Here is a 24,251-nt window from a genome sequence, read left to right as displayed (position 1 = left end):
AATAAAACGTGTGAGACAGACAAAGTGTTGATTATATTTTTAAGGTATCTTTAGTTTTATTTCAATTATTCTCTGAGGAACTAAGAGACACTTCCAAGTCAACTGTCCTTGTCTTTATAAGGGACTTCAACTTGCCAGTACTGGGAGAATCACACAGCTGGTACAACCCAGGCCAGAAGATTCCTAAAACACCTGGATGACAACTTTATGGAACAGGTCCTCAGGGACCTGACTCAGAAAGATGCCTCTCTTGTTCTGCTTCTTGTCAACAGAATGGATCCCGTGAGCAAAGTGGAAATTGGTGGCTATCTTGGCCACAGTGACCACAAGGTGATTGAATTTAAAATCTCTGTTGACAGGAGAAAAGTGCCAGCAAAACCTCAACTCTGGATGTGAGGAGGGCAGACTTCAGACTGCTCAGGGAATTAATAAGTAAGATCCCCTGGGAAAATGTTTTTGCAGGTGCTGGGGTCCATCAGTGCTGGTTGCTTTTCAAACATCACCTCCTAATGGCACAGGAGCAGGCGATCCCCAGATGTCGGAAGTCAAGCAGGTGAGGCAGAAAGCCAATTTGGCTGAGCAAATTCTTCTCTTGGAAAGAAGGCAAAAAAGGAAGGTGTGTGCCCAGTGGAAGCACGGTTAAGTGACATGGGAAGAATTCAGAGGTGCTGCTTGCTACTGCAGGGAGAAAATTCATGCAGTCACAGCTCAGCTAGAGTTGAAGCTGGCCAGAAATGCAGGGGAACATAAAAAGAGTAAAGAGTTTTTTTCAAATATATTAATGGTAGTAGGCAATATAGAAATATCATCAGCCCATTACAAGATGAGGATTGTCACCTCACAAACAGGGACAGAGACAAGATAGAAGTGATTAACACTTTCTTTGCCTCTGTCTTCAACACGGGTGATCGACCAAGGGGGTCTCAGTGCCCTGAGCTGGAGGTCCATGGCTGTAAGAATGATCAACTCCCAGTTGACCCTGAAATTGTGTGGGATCTGCTGCTCAAGTTGGATCTCTACAAATCTATGGGGCCTGATGGGATTCATCCAAGAGTCCTCAAAGAGCTGGCTGATGTCATTGGAAAACCTCTCTCAATGATTTTTGAGCAGTCTTGGGAATCTGAAGAAGTCCCAGTTGACTGGAAGCTGGTGAACGTTGCCCCAGTTTTCAAGGTCAAGAAAGAGGATCCCAGAAACTACAGGCCTCTCAGTCTCACTACAGTGCTTGGTAAAGTTATGGAGAAGATTACTCTGGGAAGTATTGAAAACTGCATGAAAGACAACAGTCATTGATCACAGACAGCACGGCTTCATGAAAGGAAAGTCCTGCTCATCAAATCTGATTTCCTTCTATGACAAGGTAACCCCCCTAGTTGATCAAGAGAAGCCAGTTGATGTCATCTTTTTGGATTTCACCAAAGCTTTCAATACTGTCTCTTATGGAATCCTTCTGGACAAAATGCCCAGCACACAGCTGGATAGCATCATGTGGTAGGTAAGCAATTGGTTCACAGGTCAAGCACAGAGGGTAATAGTGAATGGGGTAACATCAGACTGATGACTTGTCATTAGTGGGGTTCCAGAGGGCTCCATCTTACGCCCTGTGCTCTTCAACATCTCCATAAATGACTTGGACATGGGCCTGGAAGGGATACTAAGCAAGTTTGCAGATGATCCAAAACTGAGAGGAGCTGTTGACTCCTTCAAAGGCAGGGAGGCCCTGCAGAGAGACCTTGACAAATTAGAGGACTGGGCAATTACCAGCCCCGTCTCGAATTATGAAGTTCGAGAAGGGAAAGTGCCGGACTGTGCATCTGGGATGGAGCACCCCTGGATGTACGTCCAGACTGGGGAATGAGATGTTTAAGAGCAGTGCTGTCAAAAGGGACCTGAGGATCCTTGTTGATGGCAAGTTGTATGAGTCAGCAGTGCCCTGGCAGCCAGGAGGGACAGCTGTGTCCTGGGGGGCACCAGGCAAAGCATCACCAGCTGGTTGAGGGAGGGGGTTGTTCCACTCTGCTCTGCACTGGTGAGGCCTCACCTTGAATATTGTGTGCAGTTTTAGTCACCATGATATAAGAAAGATATTAAGCTCTTAGAGAGCGTCCAAAGGAGGACAATGAAGATGATGAAGGACCTTGAGGGGAAGCTGTATAAGGAGTGGCTGAGGTCACTTGGTCTGTTCAGTCTGGAGAAGAGGAGACTGAGGGGAGACCTCATTGCAGTCTACAACTTCCTCATGAGGGGAAGAGGAGGGGCAGGCACTGATCTCTTCTCTGTGGTGACCAGTGACAGAACCCAAAGGAATGGCCTGACGTTGTGTCAGGGGAGCTTTAAGTTGGATACTAAAAAGATTTTCTTCACCCAGAAGGTGAAGAAAACCAGTAGAGGGTGGTTGAGCACTGGAACAGGCTCCCCAGGGAAGTGGTCATAGCACCAAGCCTGATAGAGTTCAAGAAGCATTTGGATGATACTCTCAGGCACATGGTGTGACTGTTAGGGATGGTCCTGTGCAGGGCTAGGAGCTGGACTCGATGATCCTTCTGCGTCCCTTCCAACTCAGCATATTCTGTGATTCTGTGATTTATTCTTTAAAAATATAACCAGTTAAAATTCTTAAATGAAAGCTACTTGGAACTAGAAAACTGTGTTTTTCTGCTAAAAAAATGTTGAACAGAGTGTTCCAGCATCTTCAAATTTTCAAGTCAGAAAAAGTAATTTAAAAACTTTTACTTTCCAATGGGAGTTAGCTTTCTGGGAAGCAGGTGTTAGGACAAAGTCTCCTTCTAAATTCCAAGTAACATACCTTTATCTTCATTCCTCTTTTTTCAGTAGCAGAAGAAATGATGCAAAGATCAGTTCTGACCTTTTGTGTACACACTCTGATCGGGAGAGATTAGCTGTGAAGTACTTCAGAGAGCCCTAGCAATGAGAGAGACATTGTTGCACACTGGGCTCTCTTTCTTCTGGACTAATACAGGGATATGGATATATACTCCTGAACTTCAGCTAAAGCCTAGATAAATATTTACTAATCCTATTACAGTTTATTTGGCAGTGAATTTATAAGCAGAGGCAACAGTATTTCCTGAACAACAGTTTCTAATGTGTTTTGGGTTTATTTTTAATTTATTGCACAGACTGTCTTTCAAGAACTGAAACTACAGTAAAGCCATTTTAAAGGCAAACTACTTGACACCCATCTAGCATACTTGCTAGCATGTGATATAAACACAAAATGAATGGCATTGTTTCTTAAAAATGTTATCATTTAATCTATGCCCAAAGTTGGAGGAGTACCTGTGTTAGGAATCCCTCCATGTTGTGAGCTGTGAACTGGTGAGATGGCTCAGCACAGAAAGTATCCAAAACTGAGATTCTGATTCAGTGTGGCAGACTGTTTGGGATGGAGGTGATCAGACGTGTGTGTTATAATGACACAAGGCCCTGCAAACCAATGTGTTGCATTATACTACCTTAAAACTTTTTGAGATTCAGCTTGGAAGAAAGTAGATAAAGTATATGTAGGTGTGTAAATATTGCTTTATAACCCAAAAGGGATTTGTTAAGTCCCAGTAAACCTGAGCAGAACTAGAGGAGAAAAATCAAAACCTGCAGGCAAAAGACCACACAAATATCCAATTACTCGATTTGTTGCTATAGATATATAACTGAGTTATAACATTTTTTTATAGGCATAAGTTGTATTTAGAAGGTGTCTTAAAAATATGGACAGTGTCTTAAGAATATGAATCGCATATGGAGTCTCCCAATATGATAGGAAGAAAGTCTTCATTTCCTTTTAGTTTTGTTTTGTAAGAGCTCTCCAGTTTTGTAGTCACATGCCCCTTTTGCTGAGTGCAGTAGTCTTGACTGAGACTTTTAGGAATGAGTCAGAGCAGGAATCACCAGAAAAAAAAATTAATAGCTTGAAAGTGGAAATATTTCAATGAAAGGTTTTCATAAGGATATTTAAAAACACAACCAAAACCCTCTCCTATCTGCTATGGTGAAGTCACTCTAGTATTTGCTCAGTTATTTACCTAAATCAAGTTGAATTTAATTGTTCTATAAAGGGCTTTGATTTAACCTTTATCAAATTCTGCACCACATAATTAAGATCAGCGAAACAAATAGTCTGTTCAGAAGAATAAGGAAAGAACAGAGAGTGCAGAACACCATAGGGAAAAAAGGAAAGGAATCTGACCAGGCTTATCCAACATTATGTTCAAATTAGGTGTACATTTTGCAGGGCTGCCTAATTAACTTTATGGTAAAGAATTAATTCTGATCCAGTACATATCTCTGAAGCTGGCAAGCTGTTCTTCTGAATACATTTAAATTTTACTCAGATTTCCATGACTGAAGGAAATACCTTTTCCTTTTCTCCATCCTTTCTTTGAATAAAAGTTTAGACACCCAGGTGCTAACAGGGAAACTTTTGGTAGCACTGGAGATCTTGTCAAGGCAGATGTTAGGACAGCCAGTGAAAACAGAAAGTCCCAATAAATCGTGTGTCATTATTTGGCACTGAACTGAGAACAAAAGTGCATTACATACCAGGAAATAACAAAAACAAACAGTGGAAAAGGAGAACCTTGTATTTGCTTGCTAACTTCTTATAATAAGAACCATTAAGAAAATTCCATGGCTATTACCCCTATACCCCAAGTGTTTATTTACACTGGAAGATTAACTTTAGTAATTATACATCCAGAGACAGATGTATGTAATTCTCTGCGTGGCACTTACAGTTAAGAAACAGAATCTTTTGAAAACTAACACCACTTCTGCTGACTGCAGTACTCAATTCTTGCCTGGGTGTTAAGTTAGTTGCTAATGACTCACTGCCAAGGTAGACAATTCTCTTTTAAAGATGCTGATGGGGTTTTTTTGAAAATTAAGGTCATTGTTAAACTATTCTACTCAACAAGTGCTGATTTCACAGCAATTTGGGACACCAGTCAATGGGCATTCTTTATAATTAGGCTAAAGTCCTTGTGTGTGAGAACTTATCTACAAATCTTGAAAGTGGAACTTAGCCAAGAGGGCTTTAAAAATATGTTGACTTTGAATGTCAGAATTTAAGACATTTTGCCAAATTTGAGCTAGATTAGAAGAAGGAAAAAAGTTCTACCTTAGTTCAAGAGCTAATCTTTTGCATTTTCATGCCTTCTTGATGGTTTTTTGTGAATGTATATGACTGAAGGAAAAACTAGACACAGTAACAATTTCGTACAGTTTGGCTGACTCTGTGGTAGTATAAATGAAGACACAGTGTGGGCGTTCCCTGTAAAAAATATTTTGGCAATATTTTATTTAGTTGTTCTCTGCTAGCGACATGTTCTGAGGCAAGGTCCACTCTTAGGTTAATTATACAGAATTGCAATCCTTTCAGAGCTGACAGCTGCTATGTGTCTCTTTTTCATAGCACAGGTCCACAGCACTCTGTTTACGAAGTTTGCAGAGGTGGAAAACCATGACAACTCTCACACTAGAGAAGATGGATGTATTCATACACAAGACCAGTGAGGGGTTTACATAATACATGATATGAATTTAGAGGACCCAAAGGAGCTTGGGAACCAGCTGGTGCTTGTGACCAGCCAGTACACTGAGAAAGATAAACATAAGATATCCACAGGTCTAAAAGACCTGTGATAGTTTGCTGTTTTCAAGGTAGGTCAATCCCATGACTCCTTGAATTGTTGCTGTATTTCTGCAAGATCAAGCACTGACTGGATTTGTGGGACTTTTCTTTATTCTCCTAGTTAGCTAAGTGATAAATGTGCTACAAAGACCTAACTGAGCATGTGGAATTGCTTGTCACATGATGTTAATGTCACAATTTTGCACTTATTCAGGGTCACAGACATCAAAGTCACCCTGTAGGGAATAAGAACACAGAAGGACATTTATTGATGCAGCTAAGTAATATAATGAGCTAGCACATCTTCAAGGCACAGAGAGTCAGAAAAGAAAAATGTTAATTGTTTCTGAATGTCTTTTAATTAATGTATTGGATTGCTTTTTAACAGAACTAAATTTACTTCCCACCACTTTTAAACTTTTCTCAGCTGTAAATAAGAATCCGCAAATTACTTGACATTCCAGACTTCCTTTTTTTCTGGGTTATCTTTTTTCCTTTTTAAGTAGTAAGATATGAGTTAAGGGAGTCTGTATAACAGATTTCTAAAAAAGAGCAGTTGTACTTCTAGATGGGTGAGGAGGAAAAAGCTTGGAATTGTAGAAGGTATGAGGGGAGGGTCATTAGAAAACAGTGAATAAATGGCACAAACATGTACAGTGTGCAGAGAATTCCATAAAATATCTCTTAAATCAAATTATTGAGATTACTTTCTGTATTGGTAGCATAATGCTTTTGATGTTTTAGTATGCTTCTCTAAGATTGAATATTCTGATAGAATGCAGGGCAGACCTGAGCATCAGGATGATCAAAAATCTTTACAAACCTGTGAATGTCTAAATAGATGGTAGGACCTCTTTTGAAGTCACCAGAAGGTCCTCATTGTGAACCCTTTTTCTGGAGCATCTTTCACGTGAGGAGAGACTGAGAGAGCTAGGACTGTTCTGCCTGGAGAAGGGTAAGGAGAGAACTAATCAGTGCGTATAAACACCTGATGAGAGGGAATGAAGATAAGGGGACCAGACTCTTCTCAGCCATCCCTGCCATCGGGACCAAAGGCACTGGGCACAGACTGAAATATGAAATTCTATCTGAACACAAGAAAACATTTTTTAACTGTGAATGTGATCAAACACTGATAAAGGTTTGCTGAGAGGCTGGTGGAGATATTCAGAATCTGACTGGACACAGTCCTGGGCAATTGACCCTGATGTGACCCTGCTTGGGAGCAGGCGGTTGGCTCAGTGACCTCCAGAGATCCCTTCCAACCTCAGCCATTCTGTGATTCCGTCATCACAGGAGGCAGGCTACTGAATGAGTCTGGAATAGCAGATCTTGTGTTTATAGGTGACTTAATTATCACCCTCACACAGTAGTCCTGAGGACTGATCATATACAACTTGTCCTATGTTCCTTTTTGTTATGGTTTCTTTCTGTGTGCCATAGACTCAAACATTATTTCCATGCTGACTTTTCCAGTGATCATGGACTTCAAATTACTCTCTTGTTCAACTTTGAAAAACAAGACCAAGTCTGGAGCTGAAGAGTAGCTGCGGAAGCCTCTTCTATTTACACCGAGGCTGATTTTTAACTCTGCATGTTTTTTCCTCCTTTCACAGTAATTTTTAAATTTTGAAAAGTAACTTTTCTGGTAGTAAGCCTTCTGAAAAGAAAACCATCACCTCAATCTGCTGTCTGGCCTGCTATATCTCTTAGTAAAATTTATCTTTGAGTAGTATATATTGCTTATCTTTGATTTGAGGGTGAAGGTGAAGGGATGAAGATGATCCCAACATGATTTGGTGCTGGGAAAAATTAAGCTTCTATTCACTTTCCTCCTCTATTTTTTATATGTTTTCTTTGGCTTTATCTCTTGATGTGGTTCTTTTGAACTTGAACCTCTCAAAGAATATTTGTTAAAAGATGATGGAAGAGATACATTTAAACCAAATGGCTCCTTGCAGGAGACTCTGGGATGTGCCAAAGTTGAAATCTTTTTCTGTCCTGGGGTTCCCTGCAAGCAAAAACCACAATCCTGTGCTATAAATAAAGAGAATTACCACAAGCCCTGGGACTGTAGGCATGTGGAAGTCTCTCTGATACTGACATCTTCCTGTTTTCTCCTTTTTTTGTGCATCTCAGGCAATGTAACTTGTGAGCGATTCAGTGGCAGCAACGTCCTTGGCTGGGCACGTGTCTCTGGATCAATGCCCTGTGCTCCTTGACCTCTGGACCTGTGAAACTGCTCTCTTGGGAAAAAAATGCCAGGTACAGAAGCTTTTTTTGGTTTGAAAACAGTAATTTGCAATCAGTTCACTTCAGGTTGTGTAAGGTTCCCTTTCAACAATGTTTCCTGTTGCTTATACAGAGATGCTAGAGCCAGCAACCGTGTATATTATATAAATGTTATTATATAAATTTACTTTCTCAATGTTATTTAATCTATTTGAGCAAAAAAAATGCCATGCTTTATTATGTAGTTAAAAAAAACAACAACAAACAAAGTAACACTTAAATGTGTATTAAGCAAAGCACAACAGTTTTATTCACAATGGCTGCTGCATATTCTGAGGGCTTTCCCCTTCCTCCTTCTGATTCCAGACGTGACTGTATTTTGCCATGGGACATGGCAGCATACAGGGTTTCTGCCCAAAGATTTGAACCTTGAAAGATGAAGATTGGACAAGTTCAGAGGAATGGACCCAGAGGAGTCTGGAAATATATTTTTCTCTATGGGATTCAGCAGTCTCAAGGACAATTCTATGAGGGTCAGGAAGTGGAAAGGAGCTGATAATCCACTTCAGAAATAGGGAGAAATGGCACTAATTGAGGTTGCCTTCACACACTTGAAATGTTTTGTCCTCAGTCCTGGAGTAACAGGGCAGCTCTCAAAATAGGAATGGTAGAGGGTGTTAAGGAATCTCCTGTGTACCCTTGAAGAGGCTTTAAATAGAAAACCTTTTAAACTAAAAGGATGTAGTTTAGGAAATCTCCTAAGGCCACTCTCCCATTTTCATAGGGGAGTTTTGTGTTACAGAGCTATATAAAATACTGTCTAATTGCCCAGTTCACCAAGCTTCTGCCCTCATCGCAACAGACTTTACTTTCCACTGCTGTATGATCCTGTTACCCCTGTGAATTTGCCTTTCATTTTTATCATGGGTCTTCTGTTTAAGGAAACTTACTTTATTTTTTAAAGAAAAAACTCCTGCTAGAGAAGAATGAAACCTCTACAGCAACAATACGGTAATTCTCTTCCAAAAGCATCAGAGTATATTCTGGAATTGCTCTCACAACCCAGCTCTCTAGGCAGGGTTAAATGTGCTGTTGCTGGAAGTCTTTTGCTTTTAGCTGAAATGGAATGGAAATGGGTCTTGCTGGCTTTGTTAACATGTGGGGCAGAGTTCATGCAGAAGAATGAGGAAACAATAGCACTTTGTCCAGCAGCTGAGACAGCTTAGCTTAACCAATATAAAATTTGCTAATGGCCTATTGCTCAAGCACTGCCTTAGCTTCCTCAGAACAGTTCAGGTCAGGCAGGTTCTAAATCAGACAACTCAACTGTTGAAATCTGCAATCTCAGCTACTGAGTTACTTCCTAAGCTTTTCTGTTTCTTCCTCTTCCACAATCTTCTGGTTTCAGTAAGGAAAATAATGTGAATGCTTTTCTGCTTAAGTGTCAATGCAAAAGAGTAAGATCTAGATCATTGCATATTGCATAATGCACATTATCAATATGTTCATAAGGAAGAGCACTAGACATTCATATTGGCAATCCTCTAAATACCATTTGACCAAAAAGTACTACAATGTCATCTAGAGAGTTCCCATGTGCCATTGTGCTTGGAACATTTCTTTTTTTGATCTATGCTGTGGGTATTTGTAATTAAAACTTTTATTTAAAAAACCCTTTAGAGCTGTTCTTGATAAAGGAGCCTAAGGAGGGCTTGAGTAGTTGTACATCTTTAATGACATCTTCAATTAATTTGGAGTTTTTCCCAAAAATATAGAGTAACAGTGACAGTGACTGCCAAATGTGGTAATGGAAAGTCTTGCATGAGTCTGCAGGTTTCAAGTTGAGGGAAATGGAGTTTTTCAAACATATGAGAATGGATTAGTTGTGGAAAGAAACAGGTGTTTTTATGGCAGTAAGTGCATTGCCTGGTACTTTGTAAAAGGAAAAAATGGTAGAATTAAAATCTTTATGTTCCAGTAGAAAAAACCAAAAGTTAACTTCACAAGATTTGGAAGAAACTTCTCCTGTGAGCGGTTTATTCTATGTTCTGTTCTTGAGCCTTCTGATGAAGCATTCAGTAATATCCTGATAGATAGATAGAATAGAAACATGATGCTGCACCAGCTCACTGTTGGTTTGATACAGGCAGCAACCCCCATGTTCAGAAATCTCTCCCCAGCAAAGAATGAATATTTAGGTAAATAAACATTACTAAATGTGCTTCTATATGTTTACTTTGAAGCTCACCAGCATGCTTTGAAACCCAGAGGAAAGATTCACTTTGGCATAGGTGAAGATCGAGATCACGTATAAACATCCGCAGTTTGATCTCAAGCTTCAGTGTATATCAACACCTACACAGATGAATGTATGTGTTTGCAACTTCACCTCAAGCTGCTGAGGGACACAGTAAACCAATAAGTAGGTTGAATTTACGGTACAGCCACGTTGAGTGAGTAGGAGGTGAAATCCATAATGGGAAACTTTGATTAAAGCCTGCACAGTTTTACAGCGTTAAGATGGGTCACTACTAATATAAAAATGAAGCCTATGGATGTTTTGTAAATAGAAGGCCTGATGCTCAAGAGAAAGCTATAATTTCCACAGCATAAGAAATAAAATGTTGGAAAATTGCAGAGCTTCATATGTCATGCCACATCTGGTGTTGTTTGTGACAACTGGAAATAATAGTTGAGAGGCATGGAAGGTAAATAAAATGATAGCTGTGAATTACTGCACTTATAATTAAAGCACAGCATTTCAAATCCTCATGTTTTTCCTCTGGTCTAAAAATCTGCCTCAGCTTTCCTCTATATCCTGCCACAGGATATTTTCTTTCTCTGAGCTTTGATTTCAGAGGCTGCAAGTTGGGAAGTTTAATTAGCTAGCTTTTGTAACTTGTCTTTTAGTCCACAAATGGAAGTTTGGGGTTTGGTGCAAGAGGCTACTGTTGTGCTGATGTTGCCACTAGTGCTACCATATTGCTAGCAATAAAAATGGAACATTGTCAGCATCATTGGAGCTCAAGTTTTGTTTTGAATGAATATGAAAGACTAAAAATAATTTTTGCATGAATGATTCATCGAGAGTGGGTATAGAGATAATTGATTTGAAAACCTGTAAATATATATATGTATATATAGAGAGAGAATTTTTTCCAGCTTATGTTTAAATAAAGAATAGTTGATTTTTGACTTGTACTCTAGCTATATGTGGATTTTACTGGCTAATGTCACTTGTGTTTATTTATAAGTTTTAGGCAGATGCCCAGAGGGAATACGCCACAAGACTTGTTTGCTTCTGTTAGAAGCTTCCCCCACGTCCAACAGAGTCAATGCCAGCTGGGCCCAAGATGGACCCACTGCTGGCCAGTGCTCAGCCCAGCAGTGACGGTGGCAGCACGTCTGGGATTAAAGATTTAAGAAGGAGGGAAAAAACCTGTGCAACAGTAACTGCGTTCAGAGAGATGAGTGAGAAGAAGCAGCCCTGCAGACACCAGGGTCAGTGTAGAAGAAGGGGGAGGAAGTGCTTCAGGCACCAGAGCAGAGGTTCCCCTGCAGCCCATCATGCAGATCACGGTGAGACAGGTTGTCCCACTGCAGCCCATGGAGGTCCATGGGGGAACAGAGATCCACCTGCAGAACCTGGAGCACCCCACACTGGAGAAGGTGAATGCCAAAAGGAGGCTGTGATCCCATAAAAAGCCTGTGCTGGAGCAGGCTCCTAGTAGGACAGGAGCCCACACTGGAGCAGGTATGCTGGCAGGACTTCTGATGCTGCGGGGGACCTACGCTAGAGCAGCCTGTTCATGATGGACTGCACCCCATGGAAGGGACCCGTGCTGGAGCAGTTTGAAAAGAACTGCAACCTGTGGGAAGGACTCAGGTTGGAGAAGTTTGTGGAGGACTGTTTCCTGTAGGAGGGAAGAGGGGAAGAGCATGAGCTGTCCTCCCACTGAAAAGGAAGGAGCGGCAAAGACAACATGTGATGAACTGATTGTAACTCCCATTCTCCATCCTTCTGCCCCACTGGCCAGGGGAGATAGAGAAAATCAGGACTGAAATTGAGACCAGGAAGAAGGGAGGGGTGGGAGGAAGCTGTTTTAAGATTTGGGTTTATATCTCATTATTGTACTCTGATTTTGATTGGCAATAAATTAATTTTCTCCAAGTCAAGTCTGTTTTACCTGTGACAGTGACTGGTGAGTGATCTCTCCTGGCCCCTCTCTCAACTCATGAGACTTTTGTTAGATTCACTCTTTCCTGTCCTACTGAGGAGAGGAATGATAGAGCTGCTTGGTCAGCACCTGCCATCCAGTCACCACATTGATTGTAAAAAATTCAGGATCCAACACCTGAAAGTAAGACTATTTGAAAAAATGACAGTCTTAAGGTGAACCAAGAAATAGATAAAATTCTCATACTATTTAGATATCCAGAAAAAAAAAAAGGAAAAAAAGTGATTGCTCTCCCACCACCTTTACACTGCCCTTTCATGACAATGCATTTGATAATTGTATATGGCAGTGCACTGGACATTAGTATTCCTATGGGTACTGAATATTAAACAGTAATGGTGAAAGTAATTACTGAGGTTAGCCTTGCCTCAGGATTGTTGCAGTATCCTGACCTGGTGTTAATACTTTCCCCACCCTTTGGCCGTGGTCTATTACCCTTTTGAGTACAGCTGCCCAGCTGTATATATGGATGGATGGATGGATGGATGTGTGTGCACTGTGAAGTCACATGTGGAATTCACACATTACCTGCAGTACAGGGGCGGTACAGACCTGCCCCACGTTTTTCATCCTGCAACACTCTGTGTTATACAAAGGGGTCACACAGCAGCTGCTACGCACCCAGAAGACAAGAGCTCCTTGCCTTAGGTCCCTTCTTGCTTCTTTCCCATGTCTTAAGCCCCTTGCCCTTATTCCTCCCCACACAGACATTGTGATTTTGTGTTCGTTATCTGAGGGCTTATTTCCAAGTGCAGGCACTTTTAATGGGCAGGCTCTTGAGTGTGTCTACCCGGAATTCCACAGCATCTGCAGACTAAAAACAGGCAGCAAAGCAAGTAATCCAGAAAAATAAGTACTTCAGCTAATAGCTGACAAGTGGCTAACTATGTAAAAAAACCGGAAACTTTCTACAACTCTCAGATTCAAAAGGATGTAAGTTCCACTTTTGCTTATGTTAGTAGTAGCTCTTTCAAGTAGAATGCCCAAGAGTGTGGTCTTGCTAGTTCAATTACAGTTGATGGTTAAAGTTCTAGTTATGTGATTCTTAATTTATTTAATTTTTTGCTTAAGATCAATGAAGATCCATTCTATCCACCTTTAAAACAAGATTTTTTTTTCTGTGAATTAACACAGAAAGGTAGAACTCTTGACCTCATTATGATAGAAAGTAGGAACAACCAGCTTAATGAGAAAGAAAATATGCATAATTAAAACTGAAGTGAGATCACAATAAGTCTCTAGACTTTACATTTGTGCCTGTGTGCAGTCTGCAAAGAAAAAAAAGACTGGACATTAGAGCAAATATTGTTACAGTTGAATCCAGTTATTTCTATAATGTCCACCATTTCCTGGTAGAGGACTCCAAATTTGGTTGGTTATAATTTTGATAAATGCTAATTATTGTGAATGAAATTACTGATATTGGATGTCTCTAGCAGGTTGGGGTTTTTTTTAATTAGTCAACTTAGTTGTTGCAGGAAATGAAAAATAAATAATTTGATCTGATTTCTCTACAAGATTGTAATACAGGTATGCTTTGGAGCATACTTTTCAAGTTTATGAAGGCTCATTAGGTAGTGATACACTATGCTTTCATTCCTGCCAAGTTTGGCCAACATAAACTAAACTAAACTACGTTCTTGCAACATTATTGCAGACATTATCTGAAGTCTGTGTGCCCTGATGTATCTATAATCTAAGGCAAATCAGGACTTTCCACTGCAGTAATAGCGCTGGTCCAAATGATCCACATTTGATTTGGGTCTGACCATTGAAAATGAGTACCTGGAGCTGTTTTCCTGCACTGTCACTTGCGTTGCCTTCACTGGAGGCAGCAGTGGAAGCTGGCTGAGCAGATTGCAGAGAAGTGGCAGCTCTATTACTGGAGCAGGAGCTGGGCAGGAGTGCAGTGAAGATACAGCTGGCTTGTTAAGTGTGGTGGCAGACAGTGAATGGGAAAGACGGTTGAGGTAGCTATAAAGCTGGGAGACATGGACTAGAACTAAAATCCAGTTGATTTCTTGCTTTTGGAAAGAAAAAATACGGGGGAAAAAGGTGCACAGCAAATTAGGGTGAGGCAAGGACACGCCTCAGGAGGTGGCAGAGGATTGAGAGTGATTTGGTATAGAGATTGTCTCAAGCTGTCCCAAACCAGTCATAGCAGGACTTGCTAATCAAGGAAGTGAGGATAAAAATGAAAACGTTGAGGCGTGGAGGCAGAACTGGTTAGATGAAGAGACTGTGAAGACAGTGACAGGCAAGAAAGTATAGAGGCAAACCAAAGGCAGAAGGGCACAGCCTCACAGAATGCTCCCCTCCCTGCCCTAGAACTAAATACATGAATTACTTATCCAGCATCTCTCCATTGCCAATAAAATCCCCTGGCAGTGTCCTACTACTCTCTCATCCACAGCAGATCACAAACAATTATTTTCTTTTTAAATTTTAAATCCTAGAGGTCAGCATCAGAGATCTATGCATGGATCAGAAAGTTATACTATGGTTGCCAAGGGGGAAGGGAGGGATTTTGTTGTGTTTACCTCTGTCTCCTTTTTCCTCCAACAGAAGCTGGAGATGAGACAAACAGATGCAACCAGGTAATGTTTCTAAGACACTGAAGTTGTAGAAGTCCAGCATTTAGATTTTAGGAAATTTAGTTTTGCCAGAGCAGATCTAATTTGGTTTACTTCTGCGTGGATATGATGATGCAGTCTTCACATGATCACATATTGTTTTTCTTTATAACTTGTTGTGCTAAAATCAACGTTTATGTCTTTTCTGGACTGCTCCTTTTGTGACCCTGGAACTCATTCTTTCACGTTTTTCCAGCCATTCTCTAAGAATGGTTTTTCAAGATCCAATTTTTATTCCCCAACTGACTTTCTAAACATCTTCGTAGATAAACTCCATAACAAACAAATTGTCCAGAGGTGAGGTACTGATGCTGCCTGCCTGGGAACAGGTGATTTTTCTATGTGGAGACACCAGAGAGGTCATATAAAAGAAGAATTCTGTGATTACCAGACTAAATGATCCTTGGGAAGCTGTGAGATCTTTCCCTCTCACCCCAAGCAAGGGGCAGCTACACTTATGTATTCCTATGAGGTAAGGTACCTCTCCTGTTCTTAAACACACCATGTGATAGACTTTTCCAAGCAGTCTGTCACAGTGCTTCACCAGCTTCACCATTATGAAGTTCCCCTAAAGTCTAGCACAGATGTGCACTGAAACAGTCTAAGCTTGCTACCTCATCTCCTGTCCTCATTGGAAATAGGGAAGATGTTGTTCTCCTGGTAGCAGCTCGGTGAAGAAGCATATAAAGATGGGTTGTCATGTCCCACCCATCCAGAGTAATAGAATCACAAAAGCACATTGTGAAGTACTGGAAATGAGGGATAAAATAAAGTTGTACAACTTCTGACACTGGACATTGGGTGTCGTCTTTTCAAACTTTTTTTTTTTTCAGTGTAGCTGTGAAGGTGTGGGGAATGGCTGGTGTTGAAATCTAGACCTTTATTACCAATAACTGTGTGGCTGTGTTCAGATTTTCTCATGATCTCTGATTCATTGGTCACAAGCAGCAAAGTGTGGAGCCACTCAGCTATAGCAGTGTCCCATCTGACAAGAGCAAGGTGGCACAGTTATACAGGCTGGGGCAGATGGAGAAAAGGAACATTTTTCCATGCACAAAGAGCCAGGTAGCTGTTCCTGCTACCACTTCCACAGCACAAGAGCTGATGTCCTGTTGTCTTCTTTCCAACTCTCCACATTACCCATCTGCAGCTTTTGATCACTTTTCTTTCCTGGGGTTTTTGTTCTCTTCAAGGCTTTCATCATTCCAGTAGAAAAGGGGTCCAACTCTGCTGAGTTAGATGAGTATAGGTGTTTGCTGCCCCCATTGTACATACAGTGGCACATGTGGTGGGATCTCCACAGTCTTTAGAGGAGGAATGGCCTCAGTGAACCAAGTTACAAAGCTCCTGCTTTAAAGGGGAATATACATCTTGAAAGCCTTCTGAATTTTGATTATAATAAAAAAGGTAAATATTTTGTGTTAGATATAAAAAGAAATAAAATAAACATTGCTATGTCCTTTGAGTAAAGACAGGTTTATAGATTCAGTGTCTTTACCTTCAAAGCAAAAGACAAAATGCTATTGTATTTTTAGGGTCAGGATAGGTGAGGGTGGGCACATTTCTGGATTTGCATGGGTTGCAAGCCAGAAACAAATCCAGTCATGATTTACAACTGCTTTTTGGATGGTCCCTCGAAGTATTTAAAGGCCTTTGTTACCTGTATGTAAGTGATTTCTCTGTTTCCTTCTCTTTTCCTATCTTTCTTTGCAATTATTTGCTGGGGTACTGATAGAAGACCCTGTGTTGGTACAATAGATTGCTTTGTCACTATTAGAGACGGGACCAAATGAAGGGAAAAAGACAGGCAGAGAAAACCAGCTCTTTATCCTGAATTCCTTCTCCACCCTCCTGGAGCTTTTCATGCTCTGCTATTGGCTAATGGAGGTGGCAGTAGGGAGTGCGCAGTTAGCTAGATTAGTGCTGTTCTAGCTCTAGACTAGAGACTAGAGCTTCAGAGAAGTGTGGTTTGTAGGGGGAAAAGTAACTTATTTTAAATAAGCCACCTACTATAGCTGGAAAAAAAATACAGAGGGAGAGTGCCTGCATTTGTGTTGTAAGAGATGTGTTTGCCTGGATGCAGAGATGGAGTCTTTACAGATGGGGAAATGGGGTTTGCAGATGCTCATCATTCCAAAAGTTAAGGACATGCTGCTCCTCAAAGCTTGCCAGAAGAGACCCTTTCCCAGTAAAAATACCAAAATTTTGTCAAAAGGAGCAGGAGGAATTCACTGATCGAATGAACACAAAGATGCCTCCTGCAGAGTTTTACACAGGTAATTATTTTAAGAGACTTCTTATGAGAAGTAGTGCAATATAAGAAAAGGCACACGAGGTACAAGGTTTTTTCATCCCCAGAGGTAGGAAAGTATCAAAATTGCTCTGGCTCTGCTGATCTTTACAATGATAATGAAATAATCTGTACAAGGAAAGTCAGTGTCATGCATTTATGGAGTTATCAGCTGGAGGAGATGACAATTCGTACCAGAAGACAAAGATAAGGACTGAGATAATGGGAAGGCTACAAAGCCTAATGTTGAACTACTTTCTTTGAAGTAGGTTATTGGTGAAATTCCCATTGTTCAGCTCCATATTACTTGACATTTTTATTAATGATCTCAGTAGAAAACGTAAAAGGGTCTCTTATTAAATCCAAGACATTGTAGTGTTGGCAGATAAAACTGATAAAGAAAATAATTGGAAATATCTTACAGGAAGAATTCCCAGTTCTAAGGATTGGACTAATAGAAAGGAGATTAACATCAATAACACAAAGCTTAAGGTTATGCAAAATATTAGGAAATTCTCCTGTGGGCTTTGAGTTTATTGCTTGGAAGTAACAGAGGAGGAGAAAGAACTGGGTGTTTAGCTGGCCATGGGATGACTGTAAACTGCCAACATATTGCAACTCTGATGAGGGGAAAGACATTATTTCTTACTTTGTCAGGCAATGAGTTTTGTAATGAGTAAATAGAGGGAAAATTGATGCCATGTATGTCGTTCTGGTAAGACTTTACCTGGATTAATAAGTATAATTTGGAGATTTGTATTCAGATAAGATAAATTCAGACTGGAACAAGGGCAAATATAGATATACTAGCACGCTGAGGGCAAATGAAGAATGTATTTTACAAAATCAAATGAAATAGCTTGGCTTGTTTATCCTAGCAAAAATGAAGGCTGAGAGAAGATAAGATTGTTCTCTATAAATACACCAGGAAGATAAGCACTGGGAATGGAGAGAGGCTGTTTAAGCTAAAGGCCAATTTTGGCAGCAGAACAAATGGATCTAATTTAAGCTTGAAATTAATAGGGGATTTCTAAGAATCAGACAGTAAAGTTCTGGAAGAGAAAGAGCAAAGGGTAGAAAATTAACAGTTTTAAAGTGGGGCTTGATTCATTTATGGAAAAGATTTGTGAGACATGATTGCTTGCAATAGCAAAGTTGGGTGTGTAGGATGGATGACATTTCAGTCATGGTTTTACTTGGTCTTAACCCTTTCTCTAGCTTTCTTCTTGAAAATTCAGCATCTGTATCAAAAAGTCAGCAGCTTTTATTTTCAGCAACTGAAAACCTAGACATCTTTAAGATATGTGAGCCATGATGATTTAACTTAGTTTAGTGGAAAACCTAATTTTCTGTCACAATTCTTTTCCATTGAAACAAGAACTCCTTGATCTATAATTTGATATGTGGAACTTTCTTGATCAAACTAACCAACAGGTTAACCTATTTCAACCTGAGCAATTCCATGATGCAAGGAGGTCTCCTTTCCTGGCAATTTGTGTTTCTTGTTTGGATACTCAGCTTTCTAATGAAATAGAAATTCTAATTAAACTTCTGTTGGTTATCTTTGTATGCCTTTACTTATACACATGCATACATACACTCACGGATATTTTCTGGTAATTAATAAGGGGTAAGGTTACACTACAACTTTTCACTTAGCTTAAAAAATCAATATCCAATTACCTTTTTTTTCACGAAGTCTGTAGGAACTTGGTATCTTGAAAGTCCTGTCTCTGTCAGATTTCATTAATATTCACCAACTGATTTAAAAGTTATCTAGAGAAGACAGATGGACAGTCCAGATCATCGCATGGCTGCATTTTTTTGGGGGAGCAGGACTAGGAGGGCATACTTATTTGAGATTACATACTTAGAAAACCCTTAAAAATAGCAGAAAACTGTCATTTTCCAGGATAAGAATTCAGTGGAAAGTTATGACAGAAAGTAAGACCTCATGACGAATATGAAAGCCATAAAGCATAATGTTAGCTTCATTTAATAGACGATGGTTCAGTCAATCTAAATACCATATATATTGTTTCTTTAATGGGTTACTTGGAGGTGATATTTTTACATCGTTTTTTGATGTGATGTTCACAGTTCATTATCGTATGAACTGATAGAGACTCAGATTCAGACTGAAACATCAGAAAGGTTAGTGATCTCTTTTCCTGTTATGCATTGTTCAATGTAGTGAGTGTACCCACATTTGTGGATTCCTCCACCTCACACCACAGCTCCTGTCAGACTTTTGCAGGGGGACTCTGCCAGAATTACTCCCATTACTTGACTGTCTCTCCATTCTTGGAGTGGAAGGTCATTTACATTTAAAAGCACACATTTATGCTGTATATACTGTTCCTTACATCCTCTATGCTGTATGTACTGTTCCTTACAGCTTCTCTTTGTTCCCCAGTGTTTCCCCAGTTCTCAGATTCTCAGTGTTTGTCTTCTACTGTTTGATGAAAAGTGACATCTTTTATAGGAAACTAGAGCTAGACAGTGTAGCTTTAATATGAATTTTACTTCTTTCTGGTTTTGTTTGACACAGTCACCTTTTCAATATCTTTTAATTTTCTCTGTTTTTCCCCTTTACATGGCAACAATAAACCGATTTGTGCGTCCATGACTGTTCTGTACAGGCCCTTTGTATGTCTACACTGGTCAACTGAGAGCAACATTTATAATAATTATATAGAGCTCTTTGTTTTAAGACTCTGGAGTTGATTTTGACTTTGGTCCATATTATTATTGATTGATGCATATGGTGTCTATCATACATTATTTTGCCTCCTCCCCCTTTTTTACCCTTACTTTGCAGGCAGAGAATGACACCTGATTTTAAAAGATTAGGAGCTATGTATTCTAGGTCCTGTTTGTGTCTTTGTCACATTCTCACAACATACATTCTCTGTGACCTGATTGCTTGACTGATAAAACACCTTGTTTGATGCTGGGAGGAAGCAAGGGAATATCTTACTACTTTGTACTCTGTACCAAAAAGTCAAAGCCTTCTTTTTTAACATCTTCTTACACTATATGAGAAGAACCATCACAGGCCAGATCAATATTTCTGTGGTCTTACATCTGAAGGAGTGCAGTGATGGATCTGTAGGGAGGGAATGCTAAAAGTAGAACAGTGCCTGACTTCTGACACTTGGTTCTTCAGAGGTTTCCTGAGCTAGTGGCTGCATCTATACCATGTGTTTACTGTCTCTTGATGGACTGTTCTAGTAACTCATTAAATGAGGGAGGTTGTATTAGGGCTGTGTCTTACTGGGGGCATCTAGAATAAACATTTCTTAAGTCATGAAGTCACTGTTTAAATAGTAATAATGTGTATGAGCTCTGCTTGTCTATTGAAGCTTCCCTTCTGGCAGTCACTTCTCTGACCAATTTCTAGCCTAAAATAATATTATTCATCTCTCTGCCAAATGCAGTCCTTTCTAAATAGGAACAGTTAGCCTATTTCCTTTTATTTTCCCTTATGATATTACAGGCTCCCAGCTGACTGTCCTTTGTAAGTGCTGTCTGTTTCAGTTGAATGGGCAATACTAAGCAACCATCAGCCATCTGGGTACAACACTCACTTACTTTGTATCCATCATACCCTTTCAGATGCCAAGAAATGTTTTAAGTTGAATGCAGGCGTCTAATTGAAACTAACTTGGTGGATGTAGGTTCTAGATGTGTACTGCTTACAGCAGAAGGAAAGAAAATTTTTCAAATGCATCCCTGTGGATTTGTCTCTAAGTTATATAAGGCTTTTGCAGTGAAAGCAGGTTTTGGGGAATTGTATATGTACCTGAGGCCCATGCTCTTTGAATCAGCATCTCACATGGAGAAAGGAGACCACATCCCACCAACACTCATTACATCTCTCCTGGGAGATGACAGCAGTGTTGATAGGTAGACTGAACTTTTTTGTGTTCCACAAGGCAAAATCTCTTTAGATTAGATGGGATCAAGCCTTCAGTCTGCTTAGGCTCACACATAAGCCACAAAAACTTCAGTGTGTAAAATACATAAAATGATTCATGCATAAAATTTAAAATGTTGCATCAATTGTTTCCTGTTTTTATAGAGCCTGGGATTGAATAATGCTCCTTTGAAGCTGTTGAGTAGTGAAAATGAGGAAAACACTGAATTTGTGTAGAATGCTGACAATTTTGCAACTAAAGTGCATTTTCATTCAAAGTGAGCTATTCCTAATGAGGCTGACCTGGAAGCGACTGCCCCAAACCCCATAGGTACTGAAACAGGACCTCAGAAACTGTTGTGATAAATTCCTAATTCTGAGCACAAAGAAAGCTTATTTTCCTAGAGTTATACTGCACTTCATGAAGTGACCTCTTTGATCTTTGTTTTTCAGCTCAGTGACTACTGGACCCAATCTCTGAACAAGGAAAAGGCTATTTATTATCTTCCCTTTTCCCCTGGGGAAAGTGACTGGTATAAGTAGATTTTACTGTGATTTACTCTTTAGAGAGTTGATAAACATGTGTAAAAGCATACGTAAATACACCAGTTTGCCTATGTGTGTGTTTTGTGTGTATTTTAGACCAGGGTTTAGGAGGAAGAAAAGAAACAACTTGTGAATTCTATCTCTATGTTTGGGGAGGGCATCCTCTCAGTCATTCCCTGTGGCTAAGCATGGGCAGCAGAACTCCCTTTCTACCTGTACATATACCATCTGCAGTCCTGTGCTGTTGTTTGCATCCTCTTCGCTTGCATACAGTCTAGTCTGCTGTGTAAACTGGGCTGTTCCAAACAAGTTTACCACTGGCAAGCAATCTGGAATGAAACTTCAGCTGCTAATTGGGGCAGCAATGGATATCAGAGCCCAGAAGACAGTACAGCAGCACTGTCGTGGTTTGAGCTGCCCCCCCACCCCGGCGGGGCTGGAAGTGGTTGGTCCCAGGTGAGTTTCCAATCAGGGCCAATCAGAGCTGCGTTTCGCCCCTGTGAAATTAGGATATTACAAAAGCCAGAAGGAAGTGGTTGGCAGAGAGAATCAGAGCCACAAGGGGTGGCAAGGGACCCCCAAATCCGGGGAGCCCCTGGGCCTCCACAGCCTTGGTTTGGCCAGGGCCAGAGTGGTTTCTTTGCCACTTCCCCCCACTGCCCTGAAGAGACGGTGGTGCGGGGCTTGAGAGGTCAGCCGAGGGTTGGAACCAGTGTCCCTGGCAGGCAGGCACGGCATTGGAGCCGAGCCAGAGATGGGCCGAGGGGTGGCCTGGAGCTGCAGAAGCAGCAGAGATCGTGCAGAGTTGGAAGAATTCCAGGCAGAGGAGGAGAGAAAGACTTCAAGCAATCTCGCTGCCACTTTCCCCCACACACAACAGCGGTGGAGGAGGCGACCCTGAGTAGAGACTGAGCAACAGAGAGAAGGTCTGAGGGGCTTGGAGGAGGCCCTATGCAAGGTTTGGGTGGGAGCAGCTGAAAACCGAAAGAGGAATGCGGGGGGAGGAATGCCTCCCGTGACATGTAGAAGTCGAGCTGAAGCTGCAGCTGAAACAGAGAGAAACCAAACCAAGCAGGTTTTTTCTGGGTAAAGACTTTTGGTGAAAACTATTTGTGGTATAAAGACTGAGCAAAACCACAGAGAATCCTGCAACCTGGGGAGAAGAGTGGACTCGAAGTGGAGAATTCCCTGAGTCTTACTTCCTGGGAGGAATCTTCATGAACCAGGGGGAAAGGACTCAAAAGCTGACTCCCTGTAGCTCATGATGAAGACCTGGTGCAGCACGTCTTCCCTTGCAGTCCAGCAGGAGACCTTGGCAGAGGCTGAGGAGCTGGTGGGGGTGCAAAAGACCCCTTCCCCAATACCCCAATGAGAGAGAGACTTTAGCTATCGCCCTGATGGTTTTTCTTCTTCTGATTTGATGTGGGAGAGCCTCAGGGGTGGTAGAGATTGTATTAATACTGTGTATTTATTTGCTTTTTAGTTTCTATAGTATTTATTGTGTTAGTAATAAATTGTGATATAATTTCCCCATGCTAGCAGTTGTGTTATGTCTGAAAACCCTCTCATACTGAAGCAAATTGTGGGGAAGCTTGGAAATTGGATTTTTGGGGAGCTCAAACCACGACAAGCACAAACCCCCACATCAGTAACCAATACTTAAAGAAACTGAACAAGCGAATTTTTCACTGGCACAGATCAAGCTTATCTTGGAAGAGCTTATGAGGCATTGTAAAGTCAACAATAAAAAGTCACGAGATTATATTAATTTTCTTACAAGATTCCTTTAAACACTAGAGCAACGTCCTAAAATCACTAAAGTAAGGGCTAGAGTGACCAATTCCATTACTGTTGCAAATTTAAAGGAGGAAAAAAAAAGTATTTCTGAATTTATCATTATTTTCCATCTATCATCAGTTTGGCTTATTTCTGTGTCATACTCCATGTTGATAAATAATTTTGCTTTTCTTACAGATATATTCCATCTAGCTTATCATTAAGCATTCAAGAAATGGACAGTCATACTGGAGAGTTTAGTGTCTGTACAAGAGACGGTGTAATGCAAGTGAACAATTTAATTTGCAGAACAAGCGAAAAAAAGTGTATTACATTACTATTTGTTTGCTAACGTATGTCAAGGTCTCAGTCATGGGTTTAGTAGACACTATAAAATTCTCTATTGTTTTTCTTTCTCTGAGGGATGATATGATATTATATGATATAATCTACTGGTTATACTTAAGTTATAAAATTGCACTGAAAATTTGTTTGTTAATGTGGCCTAATCCAGGTATCCTTATTGGGATGAAAGTGTTTAACTCAGCAAAATTTAGTCTGAGAAACTTTTTTAAATAAAGCAGGATACCTGTGTGTGGCTGTATGCAGATATAACAACAATATTTGGTGTTAATCGTTCTGTAATGAAAGAAAACTACCTTAGTCTTCAATGTTTTTTTGCATACTTAGTCCTTTCCTCTTTGTACAAATGTATAAAAGCAGTATCACAGGCTGCCTGGCCATGGACATTAAAGCTCTCCACAAAGTATCCTTCTTGCCACCTACACAGTCATGGCCTTTGCTCTGGAGCACATTGGCATGTAATTAAAAATTTACCAAAGAAAAACAAATGTTTTATTTGGTATCTATTCCTTTTCCAACCTGTTTGCACTTGGCTGCGCTGTCTGGCAGCGTCCTGCTCTACAGAGTAGAGCTGAGAATTCAACTCGCTAAGCACAAATGAATG

The 24,251-nt window shown here is 40.5% G+C and overlaps 1 long non-coding RNA gene across 1 annotated transcript in view; it reads left to right on the top strand.

Annotated features, from left to right (window-relative positions):
• Positions 1–12,172, top strand: part of LOC127473153 (uncharacterized) — a 28,253-nt gene extending 16,081 nt beyond the window's left edge. Inside the window, exons 4-6 of the long non-coding RNA XR_007905293.1 lie at positions 7,790–7,915; positions 10,126–10,335; positions 11,137–12,172. This is a non-coding gene — a long non-coding RNA (uncharacterized LOC127473153). The remainder of the gene's footprint in view (positions 1–7,789; positions 7,916–10,125; positions 10,336–11,136) is intronic.
• Positions 12,173–24,251: the final 12,079 nt, after the last annotated feature.

Source organism: Manacus candei, unplaced genomic scaffold, assembly GCF_025592945.1.
Source record: "Manacus candei isolate 608988 ecotype Guabito, Panama unplaced genomic scaffold, ASM2559294v1 h1tg000034l, whole genome shotgun sequence".
Taxonomy (NCBI): Eukaryota; Metazoa; Chordata; class Aves; order Passeriformes; family Pipridae; genus Manacus; species Manacus candei.
This window is presented reverse-complemented; position numbering and strand designations above follow the sequence as displayed.